We start from the raw sequence: 20,852 nt of genomic DNA on the forward strand, positions 1-20,852 counted from the left end.
ATATGAGCAAAATTGCAAAGATCTGATGAAAGAAACCAAAGAAGACCTAAATGCAAGATATCCCATATTCATTGGTAAGAACATTCAGTATTAAGACATCAGTTCTTTCCAACTTCAGGGACAGATTCAAAGTAATCCCAGTCTCTGAGCAAGTTATTTTGTGGCTATCAGCAAACTGATTCTTTATATAGAGAGGCAAAACCCCCAGACTAGCCAACAAAATACTGAAGAGCAAAGTTGGAGGGCTGACACTACCCAACTTCAAGACTGACTATAAGGCTACAGTAAATGATATAATGTGGGATCGGTGAAAGAATGGACAAGGGAATAAGTAGAACAAAATATAGAGTTCAGAGACAAACTCACACAAATACAGTCAAGTCATCTTTGAGCAAAGTCAATTTAACAGAGAAAGGATAGTGTTTTCAACAAATGATGCTGGAACAATTGGACATTCTCATGAAAAACAATGATCATAAGCCTAAATATAAATTGAAAAATTATAAAATTCTTAGAAGATAACATCAGAGAAAATCTAGACAACCTTGGGTTTGGTGATGACTTTTTCAATACAAAATCAAAGGCATGATCCATGAAAAAAATGCTGATAATTTAGATTTCATTAAAATTACAAACTGCTCTCCAAAAGACACTGTCAAGAGAATGAGATGACAAGTCACAGACTCACAGAGAATCTGTGCAAAAGCCATATCTGATAAAGGACTATTATCCAAGATAAGAATACTTAAAACTCAATGAGAAGAAAAGGAACAACCCAATTTAAAAATTGGCCAAATAGCTGAACAGACATGTCACCAAAGATGATATACGGATGGCCGATAAGCTTATGAAACGATGCTCAACATATGTCATCACTTAAGACAATGAATGAGATACCACAGCACACCTGCTAGAATGGACACAATCCAAAACTCTGACACCACCAAATGCCGGTGAGAATGTAGAGCGACAGGAACTCTTGATCACTGATGGGGGTAATGCAATAGTTTTCCAGTTTCTTACGAAACTCAGGAAACCAAATATGCTCCAGCAATCTCATGCCTTGGTGCATTGCTAAATTAGGTTGAAAATGCATGTCCACACAAAACCGGCGCACAAATATTTACAGCATCTTTATTAATAATTGCCCAAACACGGAAACAGCCAAGATGGCCTTCAATAGGCAAACACTATGATACATTCGTACTAGGGTATATTATTCAGTGATAAAAATTAATCAACTATCAAGTCATGAAAAGACATGGGGGGACCTTAAATGTATATTCTCAAGTGAGAGAAGGCAATCTGAAAGGTGATATACTATATGACTCCAACTATATGACACTGTGGAGGCAAAGCTGTGGAGACAGTAGAAAGATCCGTGGTCACCCGGGGCTCCTGGTTGGGGGCAGTGGTAGGAAGGGAAGGATGACTGAGTGAGCACGGGGCATTTTTAAGTCAGTGAAACTATTCTATATGATATTATAATGGTGGATAAGCCATTATACATTTGTCAAAGTCCATAGATTGCACTACACCAAGAGTGAACCCTAATATAAGCTATGGACTTTGGTGGATAATGACCTAACAAGCATATTATAATCACACGGGATGTGGATGCTGGTGGAGAGGCTGTGTGTGTACGTGGGGGTGGGAGGGATTTGGGAACTGTGTGCTTCTCCCTCAATTTTGTTGTGAACCTAAAATTGCTCTAAAAAATAAAGCCTGTTAATTTAAAAATTATAGTATGCAGCTTTCCATTGTCACAGTAGTCCTCTAAAGAATGACGTTTACTGTATATGTCATTTTTATGGCTGTTGTGATCATAAAAGCAACAAAGCCATTATAAGAAAAAAAGTAACAAGAAATACCTAGGCGTATAAATAAAAAATTAATATCCTCCATAACTGTACCTAATTTTTAACCTTTCTTTTGTGAGAGCCTTAGGAACAACATGTTTCTCTTTTTATCTCTTCCCTTTTTTCTCTCCCTCTCTCTCTCCGCATGAGCATGTGTGTGTAATTTTCTCTTAATCGCTTCTTCTGAGACTTTGGGACAAATCTTTTTTCCTGGTACCTGAAATATTTCATCTTAAGCCAGTCTTGGACTGCCATGAAAAACACTTCGACTGGTGTTTCTGGAGCATCCTCAGAGGCCCGACCACCTGGAGTCAAAAATCACTCAAGACAGTTGTTTAAAAATGCTAACTCTGAACCATTTCTCGTTGTGGGCATGGGAACACTCCCATTTCACTGAAATCCTCAGGTGGACACTCTTTGCACACTCTTTGCACACTGAGAATCAATCACGTAAACAATGCCTGAAGTTTTGTGAACTCAGCATCCCCCACCTTGCTTTTCCAGACACATTTACTGAACCCGAGGGAAGGTCTAGGAAGAGTCAGTAGAGGAGAGAGGCCATTCCTCCATTTAATCATCACATTCTGTCTGCCATAATTCTAGGCAAGATCTTTAACCTTTCTGAGCTTCCATTCCTGTATCTGTATAAAGGGGATGACCCTGGTAAGCTTGTTGTGAAGACAGAAGGAGTTAATACACGTAAAGTACTTAGAATAGAGCCTCGCACGTGGCCAGGGCCAGTACTTGATAGACACGAGCTATTATTAGCAATGGGGCTACAGGTTGAATCATTTTCTTGACAGCCACATGAAACTGCTGACTCATATCTGCGTTCATGTTGCCTAAAATCTCTACATAATGTTCACATGTGCAGCTGCTAAGCCACACACTGCCCCTCCTCCCCTTTTATTTTTTTTTAAAGATTTTATTTATTTATTTGAGAGAGAATGAGAGATAGAGAGCACGAGAGGGAAGAGGGTCAGAGGGTCAGAGGGAGAAGCAGACTCCCCGCTGAGCAGGGAGCCCGATGTGGGACTCGATCCTAGGACTCCAGGATCATGACCTGAGCCGAAGGCAGTCGCTTAACCAACTGAGCCACCCAGGCGCCCCCCTCCTCCCCTTTTAAATAGATAGCATGGGGTTTGGAGTTCGGAGTCCGATAAAATGGCTTAACTACCAGCTTTTCCACTCAACAGTCAGATGGCCTTGGGAAACTTCTTTAACCTCTCTAAGCCTCCTTTTTTTCACATCACCCTCAAATAGTTATTATAAAGATGAAATAAGTTCAAGTACATTAAGAATTTAGCACAGGCTTTATGGGGCACCTGGGTGGCTCGGTCAGTTAAGCATCAGCCTTCAGCTCAGGTCATGCTCTCAGGGTCCTGGGTTCGAGCCCCCTGTCAGGCTCCCTGCTCAGCGGGGAGGCTGCTTCTCCCTCCCCTTTCCTCCTCCCCGCTGTGCACGCCCACACATGCTCTCTTTCTCACATAAATAAAATCTTTAAAGTCTGTCTTAAAAAAAAAAAAAGAATTCAGCACAGGCTTTAGTGCTCAATGAATGTTAGCCAGGACAATTACTGTTACTTCTATCAGGTTTACATTTGTCAGATGTAGTCACTGTTGTGACACCTCAGGAGGTTTGGGATGGTGACTTTGTCGGCCATTGCAAACACTGCCCCCACCTCATGAAGTACTCTCACCTCCACCAGCAGTCCTCTTTAAATCTTGTGCCAAGGTCTGTAAATGATATTAAATACTTCTGCAGGGGCCATATGATACTACACGGGCAGTCCCCTGTCAGTGTTGGGGCCAGCAACCTACCCTTCCAATCAGGTGTGGGGGTGAGCCAGCATTATCCAGTAAAGGCCACATGCACAGGCACGTACTACAGACCCTCCTATCACCCATGTCACCCAACGCCTGAAGCTCTGCTTTGGGGCACGATAAATATCACAAATGGGTTATAACTGGTGAAATCACTTGCTTGTTGGATGGCATGATAAGAGTTAGGAATGGGCTCCCATTGGGGAATGCTAGGAATCCAAGATACGTGGGTCAGATAGAGTATTTCAAAGATCCGGGTTATATAGGATTTGGAACCTTGCTGGTGGAGGTCATTGAGAAGATGTGAGCACCAGTTGACCTGTGAGCTCAACTCGGGCAGTTGGAGGCTCCTCCCCTGCTCCCCTGTCCTTGAAAGTACATTCTACCCACTGTTCCCACGCAGTAGGAGCTGTTTCAACCAGGCAGTCTTGAGAGAGTAAGGTGTGGAGACCATCTGGATGGTGTATATTACTGAACCCAGTGAAGGCTTCTTCTATATAAACTTTTAAGATTCTGAGGGGCAGATGCAGAGATTTACTCATCTTCTGGCCACCCAAGATAAGCCTCACATGTAAGTTCCCTTGCTCATTAAACCTGCCACCTACCAGTCTGGAGGGGTCTGCCTCTTTCTTCGGTCTCTCCTTGCTCTCTGCATATGGGGACCAGTTTCAGATTTCACCCAGGGAACCCCAAGGCTGTGAACCAATAAACGTTTATCCTGAGAGATGGTATCCAAAGTTTGCCATCCTTCTTCCAGCCAAGGGGTATAAGGATTTATAGTTGCCCGATGGCAACTACAAGGGTAATGGAATTCCGCTGTAGAATATTGTCCTTCTGCCTGGAGTGAGTGTTACGTGTGGTCAGAGCACCTAAAAAAACAGAATGCTGAAACTTCCTCTAACTTATTTTTTTAGATTTTATTTACTTATTTGGGAGGGGAGAGAGAGAGAGTGCACACGGGTGGGGTGAGGGGCAGAGGGAGACAGAGAGGGATAAGCAGACTCTCTGCTGAGCAGGGAGCCCGACATGGGGCTCGATCCCAGGACCCTGAGATCACGACCTGAGCTGAAAGCAGACGCTTAACCAACTGAGCCACCCATATATTCCCAACTTTGTCTGACTTAGAGAACAGGCTGTATAAACTTTTTTCCGCACACTTGCTAACAAATGTCATTGGTTTAATAATTGTGTGCATGTACGGTGTAATCTGATGTAAATTGTTCTTTTTTTTCATTATCTGATAGCTAAGTTATGGGTTACTACTTTCCCATTTACTTATGTAAAAAATTCATTCACTAACACCATCCACCCACAGAGCCCAAGGGCTGTGCATGAACTTATTGGCTTAGGTCAGTTTGTGAGACATCATTTACAAAGCAGTATGATAAAGGAATTTTGGCTACTCCAAGCATGAAAGTGAGATCCTGGTATAAGTTCTGTTTTTGGATATTTGAGAACATCCAGAATCACAAAAAGCACCAGTGAAAATATTTCAAAAGAAAAATCTCTATACTGGTGGAACTAAAAAGGTACAATTTTTCAGAATCACTTCAGGTGCTAATGGATCAAAGACTTAACTGTAAGACTTAAAACCATAAAATTCTTGGGAGAAAACACAGAGAAAAAGCTTCTTGTCATGGGTCTTGGCAATGATTTTTTGGATATGACACCTAAAGCACAAGCAACAAAATAAAAAAATAAACAAGTGGAACTATATCAAAGTAAAAAGCCTCTGCACAGCAAAAGAAACAATCAACAAAATAAAAAGGCAACCTATGGAATGGAAAAAGGTATTTGCAAATCATATCTCTAATAAGGGGTTAATATCCAAAATATATAAAGAATGCATAAAACTCAATACCAAAAAAACAAATAATCCAGTTAAAAATGGGCAAAGAACCTGAATAGATATTTTTCCAAAGATATTCAAATGGCTAACACATACATGAAAACATGCTCAACATCACTACCCATCAAGAAAATGTAAACCAAAACCACAGTGAGACATCACTTCGCACCTGTCAGCATGACTATCATAGGACTCTGAGAACCGGACTGGGGGTTCTAGAGGGGAGGGGGGTGGGGGGATGGGTTGGCCTGGTGATGGGTATTAAGGAGGGCACATTCTGCGTGGAGCACTGGGTGTTATGCACAAACAATGAATCATGGAACACTACATCAAAAACGAATGATGTAATGTATGGTGATTAACATAACAATAAAAAATTAAAAAGAAGAATGACTATCATAAAAAAGATAAGAGATAACAAATGCTGGTGAAGATGTGAAGAAAAGGGAACACTTGTGCATTGTTAGTAGGGATATAAATTGGTGCAGCCACTATCAAAAACAGTATGAAGTTTCCTCAAAAATTTTTAAAACCAGAACTCCCATATGATCCAGCAATTCCACTTCTGGGTATGTATCTGAAGGAAATGAAATTACCATGTCAAAGAAATATCTGCACCCCCATGTTCATTGTGGCATTATTTACAATGTCCAAGACATAGAAATTGCCTAAGTGTCTGTCAACAGATGAATGAATAAATAAAATGTCAAACACACACACACACACACACACACACACACACACACACACACTGAAATATTATTCAGCCATAAAAAAGAAGGAAATCCTGCGATTTACAACAATGTGGATGAATCTTGAGGGCATTATGCTAAGTGAAATAAGTCAAATAGAGAAAAACAAATCTGTATGATCTCACTTACATGTAAAATCCTAAAAAACCAAACTCATAGAAAAAAGAGATCAGCTCTGTGGCTGCCAGAGGTGAGGGGAAGAGAGGGGGCTGTGGGAATTGGGTAAAGATGGTCAAAAGGCACAAACTTCCAGTGATAAATAAGTATTGGGGATGTAATTATAGCATGGTGACTATAGTTAACAATGCTGTATGGAATATTAGAAAGTTGCTAAGAGAGTAAATTCTAAAGGTTGCCATCCCAAGGAAATACTTTTTTTTTGTAATTATATGAAATTATGAATGATCTAAATTTGTTATGGTAACCATTTTGCAAAATATACATATGTCAAGTTATTATGTTGTGCACCTTATATAATGTTTTATGTCAATCATATCTCAATAAAGCTAGAAAAAATAAAATAAAATGCAGACTCTCATATTTTATTCATAGTGAGGTGTTTTCCTCCTAGTAAGCCTGGAAATCTGCATTTTAATGAGCACGCTTGATGAGGCTGACATAGATGATCAGTGAACTACACTCCTTAAAGACAGGTATGCCTCAAAACCATGTGGAAGCATTTAAAAGATACTAGTTTCCAGGCTTCTCTCCAGATCCTTCAGTAAGAAACTCCTATGTATGGACTGCATATAAACATTTTTTAAACAGTTTCTCTGGTGATTCTTTAACATCTTGGACTAGCTCCAATATGGGGGTCATCTATGAATATGTGTCTATTGCCTGTTTTTCCTCTTGATTGTCAATCATATTTTCTTACTTATGCACATGTCTGGTAATTTTGGCTGTATTCCAGATGTTATTTGAAACATTATAGAGCCTCCAGATGACCACAGCTCCCACCAGAGGTTTTCCTTCTTAAGTAGTGAGAGGGAGGAATTAATCACCATAATTCAATTAGAAATTAAACTAATTTGGGATAAGGTTGCAATACTAGTAAGATTCCACAACTGTTTTGCCCTTTTCCCTTGGGCATAGTCTTCCCAGGCTTTTGACTGAAAGCTTGGCAGGTATTAATCTCCTGAGTTCTAAAAGACTGCAGGAAATCTACCTCTTCCCTTCCTAGCTTCAACCCAGGTCTCCAGCTTCTCACCACATGGTTTTTAAAACTACTAAATATCTTTTTTTTTTAAGATTTTATTTATTTGTTTGAGAGAGAGAGAATGAGAGACAGAGAGCACGAGAGGGAAGAGGGTCAGAGGGAGAAGCAGACTCCCCGCTGAGCAGGGAGCCCGATGCGGGACTCGATCCCGGGACTCCAGGATCATGACCTGAGCTGAAGGCAGTCGCCTAACCAACTGAGTCACCCAGGCGCCCAAAACTACTAAATATCTTAAGAGCGAAATTGTTGGTGTTCTTCAGGCAAGCCCCTTCTCCTGATGGATCTTTGTGGCTTAATCTCCAAGAGACTATGTTAGGGCTCCTTCTGCCTTTAGAAGATTTTGACCTAGCTTCCCAGCCTTCCATGCAACTCAGAACTCAGGAAACATTTCACATGAAAACTTGGATTCTTCAGGTTGCCAATTTGTCCTCTAGCTCTGGTCAACCACTAACCGCTTTGCTGATTTCACTGATTTTTGGCAGGCACCCTCTTCCAAGGCCATTTTCAATCTTCAGTTTGTACCCAGAACTGGCTAATATGCCTGGGGGAAAGACAGTTGGTGACCATCAGCTTACCATAGAACAGCTTTGCACTTTGGGAATATAAATTCACCTAATCATTGTTTCTTCCATAGTTCTCTGATACCTTTACAGATATTATTTACCTGGGGCACCTGGGTGGCTCAGTTGGTTAAGCGACTGCCTTCGGCTCAGGTCATGATCCTGGAGTCCCGGGATCGAGTCCCACATCGGGCTCCCTGCTCAGCGGGGAGTCTGCTTCTCCCTCTGACCCTCTTCCCTCTCGTGCTCTCTATCTCTCATTCTCTCTCTCTCAAATAAATAAATAAAATCTTTTAAAAAAAAACAAATATTATTTACCTGGCTTTTCAAGTTGTTGCAGTGAAACTGCTGATCTGCCAAGACAGGCGACATCCTACCTAAATGTCAATATCAATCAATTTTCTGCTCTTAACAAACCCACAGTATAATAAACAAACAAGCAAATAAGCCACCAATTGTAATATAGTGTAATATGGGCCATGACTGATGTATACAAATGATTCTATGAACGCGTATAGGAAGGATTTCTGAGCCAGTGGTGGGGGAAGAGAGGAAAAGGAGATGGAGCGTCAGGGACACATTAGATAAGACTTCTTAGATTAGATTAATACACAAACTAGTTTTGAAAGATGAGTAGAAATTAGCCAGGAAAAGAGGCCAAGGAGAAGGGAGGGCGAATGGGAAGGGGACAAAAGGGAGAAGAAGGGGATGAAAGAGAAGGAGAAAGAAAAGAAGCAGTTACAGAAGGAAGAAGCAATGGGTACAAAGTCCAGGAGGTATGAGACAGCCATCTGTCTGGAGGGCACAAGAGGAATGGGGATAAGCTGTATCAAGAGTGGAGAGGTAGACAGGGTCAGATCACAAAGAACTTTGGAAACAAAGCCACCTCTACTGCTTCCAAAAATACTGAAATAACATCCTAACTGGTCTTGCCACATCTGTTCCTGTCTACCTCCTTACAGGAGTAAGCCTGTCTCTCTTCCTTCCTTCCTTCCTTCCTTCCTTCCTTCCTTCCTTCCTTCCTTCCTCCCTCCCTCCCTCCTTCCTTCCTTCCTTTTTCTTTCTTTCTTTCTTTCTTTTCTTTCTTCCTTCCTTCCTTCCTTTCTTTTTTCTTTCTTTCTTCCTTCCTTCCTTTCTTTTTTCTTTCTCTTCTTTCTTTCTTTTCTTTCTTTCTTTCTTTCTTTCTTTCTTTTTTCTTTTCTTTCTTTCTTTCTTCTTTCTTTCTTTTCTTTCTTCTTTTCTTTCTTTCTTTTCTTTCTTTCTTTCTTTCTTCTTTATTTCTTTTTTCTTTCTTCTTTCTTTCTTTCTTTCTCTTTCTTTCTTTTTTCTTTTCTTTCTTTCTTCTTTCTTTTCTTTCTTCTTTCTTTTTCTTTCTTTCTTTCTTCTTTCTTTCTTTTTTCTTTCTTCTTTCTTTCTTTCTTTCTTTCTTTCTTTCTTTCTTTCTTTCTTTCCTTCTTTCTTTCTTTCTTTTCTTCCTTTCTTTCTTCCTTTCTTTCTTCTTTCTCTCTTTCAAAGATTTTATTTATTTATTTGAGAGAGCATGCATGAGCAGGGAGTGGCAGAGGGAGAGGGAGAAAGAATCTGAAGCAGACTCCACACTGAGTGTGGAGCCCAATGCCAGGCTCCATCCCACCACTATGAGATCATGACCTGAGCAGAAACCAAGAGTCAGATGCTTAATGACTGAGCCACTCAGGTGCCCCCAGAGTAAGCCTTTCAAACGCTGAATTGATCATGTCATGCGCCTTTGTTAAACCCTTTCAGTGAATGGTATCTCACTTCTTTAAGTTAGAGACCAAAACCTGAACCTTGCTCCACCTGGGCTGCTTCTTGACTTGTACTCTCTATTCATTCTCCATCCACACCAGCTTCTTAAAGCCCACGGAGTTTGCTTTATTTGCCCTTGCCTCCGGGATGTTACACAAGATACCCTTTTTGCCTACCCACCCCTGCCTCCATGACCTTGTCATTTCCTTCAACTGGCTCTCACCTATTTCTCAGAACTTCTCCCTCCCAGAGGCCTTTTCTGACCACCCCCCCCAAGCTGTCTAGGTCCTTCCTATGCAATTATACTCTATAATTACCTTTATAGCCCTTATTAGAGCCTTCTTACATATTAGTTGATAAGATTCTTTTATTAAAACCTGTCTCCCCCACTAGGCAAAAAGTTAGATGAGGCAGAGATTGTTTCGCCCTCCTCATGGCCTCATATCCAACAGAATGCCTAGGTTGGTTGTGCTAAAAAGAAAATCTTTTAAATGAACGAGAAAACGAAAAAAATGAAGGAATAAGACAATAACATATATGAGGAATGTATTGCACACAGTTTGCAAAATCTATTTTCATTTTTTGTTCCTGTCTGTTCCCATTTCTAGGTTAAAACTAGATTATAAAGTTACCAGGGGAGTAACTTCTACAACTAATTCCCTCCCAGTCTCTTTTTGGGGACTCTTTCAGCCTTTCTATAATCCTAATTTTTCAACCCAGATAGTGTGTGTAGCAATACAATGTCTGAAGTTGGTCTTGATTTTAAATACCCTGTTCCATTGTTCTCAAAAAGTGTGCTCTTATTGTTAGAGAATATGTCCTAATTTGGGGTTCAGAAAATTTAATTACTGTGATAAATGTCTCGGACATGCTTATGGAAGATATATGGGTCATTTTAGAGATAGGTAGGTAGGTAGATAGATGATAGGTAGATAGACAGATAGATGATAGATAGATGATAGATAAAAAGGATCGGTGGATGGATAGATGGATGGATGGATGGACAGATCCCCACATATTTACCCCCAATAAATGGTAACCTTCTTTAATTTAGGGGCCATATCTTTCACTTCTTTTCTAACTCTTCCAATATTCAATGACTAAGTAAATGTTGGGGTTCAATTAACCAAAAGCAGGATGAGAGAGAAGTAGATTTCTAACGTTGTACAATGTATAGTAGGGAAGGAGGTCTTTACTCTGGTCCTGCAGACTTTTGATCAGACCAATGAAGACCAATATCCTCAGCCAGAATTATGACATTTTGACTATGGCAAAGACAATGCTATGTGTTTCAAAGTATTCCTCTGTGTTAGCTACTATCATCTGTGTTTGGCAGGGCATTAAAAGAAAGAGATGAACTCCAGAGACAAGGTCGATTTGTAAGAGAAAAGAAACCAAACAGATACACTCTAGAAGTTTGGAGCCTCCCAAAACTGGGAAAGCCAATTGCTTCTAGACCCCCAAGGAATATGAAATGGGACTTTAAGAGACTGAAAAATGAAGATCAAGTGAATTTTCTCAGATTACAGATGTGGTATTCCTGGCCCTAATGGTCTCAGGGTAGTTGCCATTAAACTGAGAGAGACATAGGATGTGGATGAGGAAGCAAAAAAGCAAGGGAGACATGAAAACTACGTCTAAGGAAATAATTCTGGGCATAGTTAATGGCACATAGTACCAACTGGAAGCCAACAGATCAAGTTTTAAGACAGACATATACTGGAAGAAAGCACAAATCCCAACTAAAAATGCCTTTGGCTCTTAGACACTTCCTACAACCTTTGGGCCCAGACTTGAGAACAGGAAGCAGGCTGGAAAAGCTTCACAGACCTCAAGGAGAGCATCCAACTCAACACCAACTCCAGTTGTAGCTAGAGAGGATATCTGAAAAGGATGAGCTTACCCACGGACTGAGCCAAGAGTCAAGGGGAACAACAGGCAAGGGACCTCCTCTTGAAGAGCAGAATCAGCATCTAGTCCAAGAATTTTTCCCTCCCCCCAGGGAAGACAGCTATCCTGATGGCTGCTCTATGGGATTTCATCATTGCCATGGGCCAATGCCTTTGTATTACTCATCCTACCCCTTTCTCAGGAGGTATGCATTGCTGTCATCCTGTCTCTATTCCACAATTGTATCTTGAGTGTGTGGAGAGAACCAAATAGCTTGTCTTTTTGGCCAAAGATTGCTTTAAACAGTCACATTTGAATTTAAGGAAGAGGAAAACTGAAAAATTAACGGATCACTGGGAGATCCTGGACTTCAAGCCAGATGCAGTGGTTCAATGGGACTTTGAGTAGTATTCTTAAGGGAAGGGGTGAGCATATGCTCTATGCTCATCTCGTGATAAAATGGATATTTGGCCACTACAGCAATCAGTGCTTTGTGTTTGCCAGCCCTACCTCATCGATTCTATATGCCCTAACCTGGGCATATAGAAAGGCTTCACAGCTCAACCTCCCTTAAAACTGAGGGCATCTGCTATGCTCTTGCCAGTGCAATGTGTGTAGAAGTTATGTGTGCAACTTCCAGACTTGCCCCCTAAAACTTCTCGAGAAATACTTTACATGTTCTCCCATTGCTTTGGTGCTAGGGAATGATGATGTCACTAGGCAGAAGGATCCTGGGTCCCCAAGTCTCCACTCAAAGGACAGCTGTCTTGGAGAGGCACCCAACCAGGAACATCCCATTTGGACATTCCACAAGCAAAAACCAAAACTTTAATTGTATTAAAAAAATTAAAATACACTCTTTAGGTATACTAATCCATTGACATTTCCAAGTTTCTTTGTTACTACAGCATAGAAGCATTGTCTTGACTTGCTTATCTTGACTAATACAGTGTACTTGCATAAATTTTCAATGATTCTCCCCTCACCTTTCACTTAGCTGTATAGTTCCTGCGTTTGGCATCTTTGTTTCATCATAGAAAACTAAAAAAAAAAAAAAAAAAAAAAAAAGTCAGTTTCAGGAAAAACATAACCCACTTGTATCTTTTTTGTTTTGGATTTTTTAAATATATTTATTTAGAGAGAGAGCATGCACAAGTGGGGGAGGGAGAGAATCTTAAGCAGACTCCCACTGAGCATGGAGCCCAACTCAGGGCTCAATCCCACAACCCTGAGATCATGAACTGAGCCAAAATCAAGAGTTGGATGCTTAACTAACTGAGCCATCCCAGGCGCCCCCACTTGTAACTTTTCTATATTTCAGGCACTCTGAATGATACAAAGCTGAAAGCTATGCCCTCAAGGAATTGCAAAGCAGTAGAAGACAAGACACATACACAAATGACCAAAATAAAAAGTAAAAAGTTCAGGGTACTTAAATTAGACACAAAGTCCTGTAACAATCTAGAGGAGCAGTGCTTACTTCCCATATTGCAAATTAAATGTAAATAAACCTGTGGCTCTAATTAATTTTAAAAAAATTTTAATATGCCCCTCCCTCCATTCCTAATAGATTATTTATCACCCAGACATGCACTTTACCTGCTCGGTGAAATAGCTACTTCAGATTTTAAATCCTAGGCTGATTCCTGCCTGTCACCCAACACATATGTATCAGAACTGTCAACTCCTATCCGTGTGTGGACTCTGGGAATTAAACCAGTTCCAGTTTTAACAAAACAGATATTTGTAAGTGCGGAAAACTGATTTCAAAAATAAAGCCCCCAAACAAATATAAGTTAAGTATTATATACTTTGTGACTTTGTCTCTACACACACAGGTAATCAAGGTAAGATTGCTCACAATTAAATAAATTTAGGTTTTCTAGAAAGACTTAAGTGGGCAGCTACTCCCACTCTCTTTCTGGTGAGAAACCTCTTCCTTGGCATCTCTGAAAGGGAGAAATCTAGTCTCTGCTTAAATACCTCTGTGTCCAAGATCTCATGCCTTCCCAAAGAAGCTTTTTCTGATGATGGAAAACTCAAAACCTAGCTCCATTTTTATCAATTACAGCAGATAAATCACATTTATTTTGAACTCTATGCAACTTCCCCCCCCCTTTTTTTTTGGTAATAATTCCTTAGGGATTCATTGAGGAAGTATTGTTATAGAGTCAAGAGAAATAAATCCCTATATAGAAAGAAAAAGGAGGGGCGCCTGGGTGGCTCAGTCAGTTGAGTGTCTGACTCTTGATTTCAGCTCAGGTCATGATCTCAGGGTCATGAGATCGAGCCCCCACATCAGGCTCCAAGCTCAGTGGGGAGTCTGCTTGAGATTCTCTCTCTCTCTGCCCCTCCCCGCATCGTGTGTGTGCACGCGCACACGCACGTGCACGTACCCTCTCTCTCTTTCTTACTCTTTCTCTCTCAAATAAATAAATAAGTCCTCAGGAAAAAAAGAAAGAAAGAAAAAGGAATGACAGCAGCTTGTATTTGTCCACAGCCGCTGTGCTCACAAACAGAGACATCAGACCCTGGTGCTTCGTGCTCTTGGCCTCATTGGTGATTTATATTTGTTTTGCTATCCACTAGGTCCTGGAGAGTTCCACCCACTCTGTCATGATCACTCAGAACCATTTCATTCTCTTTAGTGATGTCGAGGCTTCTGTTTGGAGGCTTTCCAATTTCTATCTGCTTAGGCCCTCCTGTCCCTCAGCGCCGCAGGACTTCGGGGGGTACTGGTGATAAATACACTCCACAGAGCACAGTTTTCCCTCTGTTACACTCCTGTAACCTCATTGTGATTCCTCTGCTGAAAACTGAAATATCTCCCCCAGGGGCAGAAGGAGACGTGTGTAAGTGCACAAACGTACATGCTTACAATTTTGAGCATCATTTCAAGAAATTCACAGACCTTCTGAGTGGGACCTATGAACCTCAAGCAGAGAATCCGAGCCTCACAGCCAAACTGAGTGACTTTAAATCAAACAAATTATCAGGAATTTATTGAGCATGACTCTGGTCAAACACGGCACTGGTCATTTGTCAGACGTAAATAAAGCACAGTCCCTACACAGACCACCTACATGGGAAACAGACATACACTTAGTTTTAATAGAGCAGGGTCTCATGTGTATCACTGATGAAAAGATTTTACTTATTTATTTGGGAGAGAGAGAGAGAGCACAAGCAGGGGGAGAGGCAGAGGGACAGGGAGAAGCGGGCTCGATCCCAGGACACTGAGATCATGACCTGAAGGCAGAGTTTAACCGGCTGAGCCACTCAGGTGCCCCAGATTAATGGTTTTGATCTTAGCTCTTCTTCCCTTGTCCATCTGGTAAAGATTGGATATAGCCAAGAGTACACTTTGATAATTTTATCCCATGTGTTTTGCATTCCATTCCTCTCCTCTGTAAATGACTATTCCCGGGCAGTCATTCTGCTAGAGCTCGGGGGATAGGCAAGGGCTGAGGTCATGGTGGGAAGGAGGACAGCACACTGTCACAGAGGTCTTGTCTAAACAGAAAGAAGAGGGGAGCCTCTCATCTCCGTTATGGGATGCTAGAGAGGGACAAGAGTAGAGCAAAGAACTTGAAGGTCAAAATTTCCGTATCTCCCCAAACTTCAAGCTACATCTCCAAGGATGGGGTCAAGGTGTTATAGAAACTTCCCGGTAAGTACAGGGGACACCAAGAACATCTGGCCTTGTGGCATGTTTGCCTGGGCATGAGAAAGAAAGGCTATGGGTTTCTAATATAGGAGACAACATGCCTTTGGTACTTCTAATAGTCGGTGAGAAGGTAGGTAAAAGTTACGTGTGCTACTTCCAGACTTCCAAACTACTGCCAGATAAATAAGCCTGAGAAAGAGAGAGAAAGAGAGAGAGTGCGCACAAGCATTAGCCCCTTCCTGCCCAATGCTGGCCACAGGTCCCAGTACTGAGAAGACCACTGGATTGGCAGAGTCCTAAGGTCTGCAAGAGGAGCCTGCTGCAGATGGGACTCTCAATGACTAGAGGCAAGGCAAGGTCAGTGGTCAGGGACAGTGGATGTCATCACATTCCAAAAGGCCGGATGGGGCTAGCTGCCCCTCAGAAGATGGTGGTCCCAGCCTAGCCTGCTATTCTGCAACAGAGACCAGAGAGATCCAGAGAACCCTGCATCAATCAGAAACACTGTTGACTGTCAACACTGTTTAAGATACTTCCTTAGAGGGGAAGGAGAAGGTATAGAATTCTGTTGCCAATCTAATGTTTCTACCATTGTAGGTTACATATCTCTTCTCCCGAGCTGCTTTCAGGGTTTTCTCTTTGTCTCTGAGACTCGTAAGTTTTACTATTAGATGTCGGGGTGTTGACCTATTTTTATTGATTTTGAGAGGGGTTCTCTGTGCCTCCTGGATTTTGGTGCCTGTTCCCTTCCCCACATTAGGGAAGTTCTCTGCTATAATTTGCTCCAATGAAGGTATAGAATTCTGAAAGCAATCATTTTAACACAAACAGAAGCTGTTTAAGCCAGAAATGACAGATTGTTAAAAAGCAGGTTTAAGCTTACCCACTACCCAGTGAGATGGAAAGGAGGGGAAATAATTACCAAAGCCAATTTTCTCTGCACAACGGAGGGCAGGGTGGAAAATTTGTGACCTACTCTACTAATCTTCAGGGGAAAGACTAGAGATGGGCAGCCAAAAGGAAGAATAACCAAGACATTGCAGAGGCAAAATAATTAGCCTCTGAACAATTAAGATTTTTTTGATAAACAGAACCACCTATTACCCTTACAAAGACCCACTTCCAGAGGGTAAAAAACTTGGCTGGGGTCAATCACACCTTAACAGCAGGGCCAGAGGTAGAGTTCACAGGCACTGAACCAAATCTTTAATCTCATTAAATAGCTTCAGCAAGTGGGGGGAGGAGCAGAGGGAGAGAATCTTTAAGCTGACTCCCCACTGAGCTTGGAGCCTCACATGGGGCTCAATGAGAGGCTCGATCCCACGACCCATGAGATCATGACCTGGGCTGAAACCGAGAGTCTGATGCTCAACCGACTAAGTCACCCAGGTGCCCCACCTTCACTGTGTCTTCATGTCCATGGTGGGGATGGCAGGGCTGAAGGTAAGAAATCAGCTGATGTGACCACATGAACTGGCATCAGTCAGAACATAATGTAGGAGAGCTCAATGCTGGGCTTGCACGTCACTCAGCTCATGTAGCCCCTCAGGAACGCGGGCTTAGCACTCTATGGTCTCTCAGAGCAGCTTTCTTCTAATGATGACATGGCCTTTGGCTGACTCTTTGGGCACAGAGCCAGCTCTGCAAGCAAGTCTTATCTTCAGAGTTCATAAAAGGCTGAGCAACTTCGGTTAAGTTGCCGGGAGTCACACAGAACTGGATAGTAAAGACGCATCCTGCCAAGGGGCAGGTGTAGGGAGCACTCTGCACATCATATCCTCGGAGCACAACTATACAGAGGCGGGAAGGACTGGGTTCTGAGGAGGAAGATAACTTTGAGAAAGATGTCCAGTTAGGAGAGTCCCAGAAAATTTTGGTGAAGTTGATTCATGAGCAGAAGTGCCACCCAAGCAGGGTAGCATCTATTCAAAGCCACGAAAGTCTTAGAATTCATGGCTCTGACTTCTGACAAAGGAGTAGAGAAGTGAGAGTTTCAAGCAAGGCAATTTAGTCCTTGTGTCTGGGCCCCAGTGGGTGAAACAAGAGCGCATAACAGGGCAGCAGGCGGCCCTCATCACATGCTTGGGTACTCTGTCACCGGGCACCGCTCACTCAGCCACCACCACCCTCCTGGTGTTGCCACCTGGGGCCACCTGGGTCAGAAACATATAGTAATAGCAAAAGGGGCTCTTGTTATTCCAGACTTTACAAGGATTAGACTTTAAAGGATTGAGGATTACATAACAGCTAATTTAAGGATATCAATACACATCAATATCTATTTATACCTGCGCCACAAATGAAAACATCACAAGCTCTATCGTGTGTTACCAGGCATGATGGAACCCCCAGCCAAGACAGTCCAGGGAGATGATCCTACCTAAGCATCCTCCCTTCTGTCAGCAGGTCCCAGAACTCTTTTCTGAAGCCCAGTCCAGCCCATGGCTCCCATCCATCCCCCGTTAGTTCAACTCCACCTGGTCCACCCGTGTGTCATTGCCAATATGCTAATTAATTACAGAAATTCCTAGGAGGTTTTGTGCCACTTTAGTTTAGACTTCCAAGTACTGTGGTTGTGAATTGCATTTCTAAATCCCCATATGTTTCTGCTCCTATAGTGACCCAGTTTTCTGCAACAAGGCTTTCTCACTCTGTCCATAGGAAGTGGACCAGAAGTCTCATGGCTGCCAGTGGAAAGAGAAGACTGTATAATTTGGGTGGCTCCTGAAAACATGTTTCCATTGCTTAAAAGCCATTTACATCCTCATTGCAAGCTTAACGTCCATTCCAGGGCACTGGGACACTGGCACTGAGTTTCACGTACTGCCTCCCTGGGGTTTTGTGTTTTGTGCCTACTAGGATGATGTACCAACATCGTATCTCCATTATTTCTACCCGTTGCTCTAGGACCTCAGGTATCAATGATTTCAGTACAAAACAACCACGACAATGAAAGCATACATGACTTAAGGCTATATATAAAGAGAGGCTCTATGTAAATATATATTTGTATATATACAAATATCTATAGGCATTCATAACATATATACCCAAATAAGTGCTGCTATTTCTTCAGTGTCTACCTTGAGGGAGTTAGTCTCTCAGTTCAATCCCACTGCTACTGCTCCAAAGATTTTCAGAAGTCTGCTTTTAAAATGGCTTTTAGAATCGACAGCACAAACTTTTCAGTAGTTGCTATGGTGATAATCTTTATTCATAGAGGGTGGCTTTGGGTTTGGAAAACAGTCAAAAGTCATTTGGAGCAAACTCTGGCTAAAATGTGGTTGATCAAGCTGAGGTAAAAATCAATTTAGGTGCTTTTTTTTTTCCTTCATTTTTGCCAAATAGTCACTCATTTGGAGAATTGTCAGGAGACGAAAGCAAATCAGTGGGCCATGGCACGTCTTCTTCCATTGTACAGAATCTCCATTGTACAGAATCTCTCAGAGGCTGCAGTTTTTACACAATAATTCTCCTGGACTATATGATGGTAGAAGGTGAAATCTATATAAACAATGCACTGTGTCAAAGAAATAAATGGACAGTAAATCATTTAACAATTCTGCCATTTCAATGGAAAAAAGACAGTCTCTTCAACAAATGGTGTTGGGAAAATTGGACAGCCACATGCAGAAGAATGAAACTGGACCATTTCCTTATACCACACACAAAAATAGACTCCAAATGGTTGAAAGACCTAAACGTGAGACAGGAGTCCATCAAAATCCTAAAGGACAACATAGGCAGCAACCTCTTCGACCTCGGCTGCAGCAACTTCTTCCTAGAAACATCGCCAAAGGCAAGGGAAGCAAGGGCAAAAATGAACTATTGGGACTTCATCAAGATAGACAGCTTTGGCACAGCAAAAGAAACAGTCAACAAAACCAAAAGACAACCGACAGAATGGGAGAAGATATTTGCGAATCAGATAAAGGGCTATTATCCAAAATCTATAAAGAACTTATCAAACTCAACACCCCAAGAACAAATAATCCAATCCAGAAATGGGCAAAAGACATGAACAGACATTTTTCCAAAGAAGACATCCAAATGGCCAACAGACACATGAAAAAGTGCTCAACATCGCTGGGCATCAGGGAAATCCAAATCAAAACCTCAGTGAGATACCACCTCACACCAGTCAGAATGGCTAAAATTAACAAGTCAGGAAACGACAGATGTTGGCGAGGATGCGGAGAAAGGGGAACCCTCCTACGCTGTTGGTGGGAATGCCAGCTGATGCAGCCACTCTGGAAAACAGTATGGAGGTTCCTCAAAAAGTTGAAAATAGAGCTACCATTCGATCCAGCAATTGCACTACTGGGTATTTACCCCAAAGATACAAATGTAGGGATCCAGAGGGGTATGTGTACCCCGATGTTTATAGCAGCAATGTCCACAATAGCCAAACTGTGGAAAGAGCCAAGATGTCCATCGACAGATGAATGGATAAAGAAGATGTGGTGTGTGTATACACACACACACACACACACACACACACACACACACACACACACACAATGGAATATTATGCATCCATCAAAAGGAATGAGGTATTGCCATTTGCAATGACGTGGATGGAACTGGAGGGTATTATGCTGAGCGAAATAAGTCAATCAGAGAAAAACATGTATCATATGACCTCACTGATATGAGGAATTCTTAATCTCAGGAAACAGAGGGTTGCTGGAGTGGGGGGGTGGGAGGGATGGGGTGGCTGGGTGATAGACATTGGGGAGGGTATGTGCTATGGTGAGTGCTGTGAATTGTGCAAGACTGTTGAATCACAGATCTGTACCTCTGAAACAAATAATACATTATATGTTAAGAAAAAAAAAGAAGAAGATAGCAGGAGGGGAAGAATGAAGGGGGGAGAAATCGGAGCGGGAGATGAACCATTAGAGATGATGGACTCTGAAAAACAAACTGAGGGTTCTCGAGGGGAGGGGGGTGGGAGAATGGGTTAGCCTGGTGATGGGTATTAAAGAGGGCACATTCGGCATGGAGCACTGGGTGTTATGCATAAACAATGAATCATGGAACACTACATCAAAAACTACTGATGTAATATATGGTGATTAACATAACAATAAAAAATTTTAAAAAACCCAACAATTCTGCCATGTAGGTTTTCTGGACTCTCTAAGACATTGTAATTTTTCTGTTGTTAATTTAGTTTTTGTTTTCAGATTGTATTCAAAATAGTAAAATAACCCAAAAATCCTCTGGCTTCATCTCTGGGCATTTTCTTGAGAGTTTGTGAATGACGCTTATGATACGGATTTAACTCATGCAATTTATGGAGAGCTGATGTCCTGCTTTCGGTCCAAAGACCAGCAGGCTGAAGAATTCTCCCTTCCTTCAGCTGATTGGATGAGACCCCCCCCACATTACAGAGGGCAATCTGCTTTACTCAGTATATGTAAATGTTAAACTCATCCAAAACACCCTCACAGAAACACCCAG

The sequence above is a fragment of the Callorhinus ursinus genome, unplaced genomic scaffold (genome assembly GCF_003265705.2).
Source record: "Callorhinus ursinus isolate GAN/ISIS: 27379988/994484 unplaced genomic scaffold, GSC_fseal_2.0 scaffold32, whole genome shotgun sequence".
NCBI lineage: Eukaryota > Metazoa > Chordata > Mammalia > Carnivora > Otariidae > Callorhinus > Callorhinus ursinus.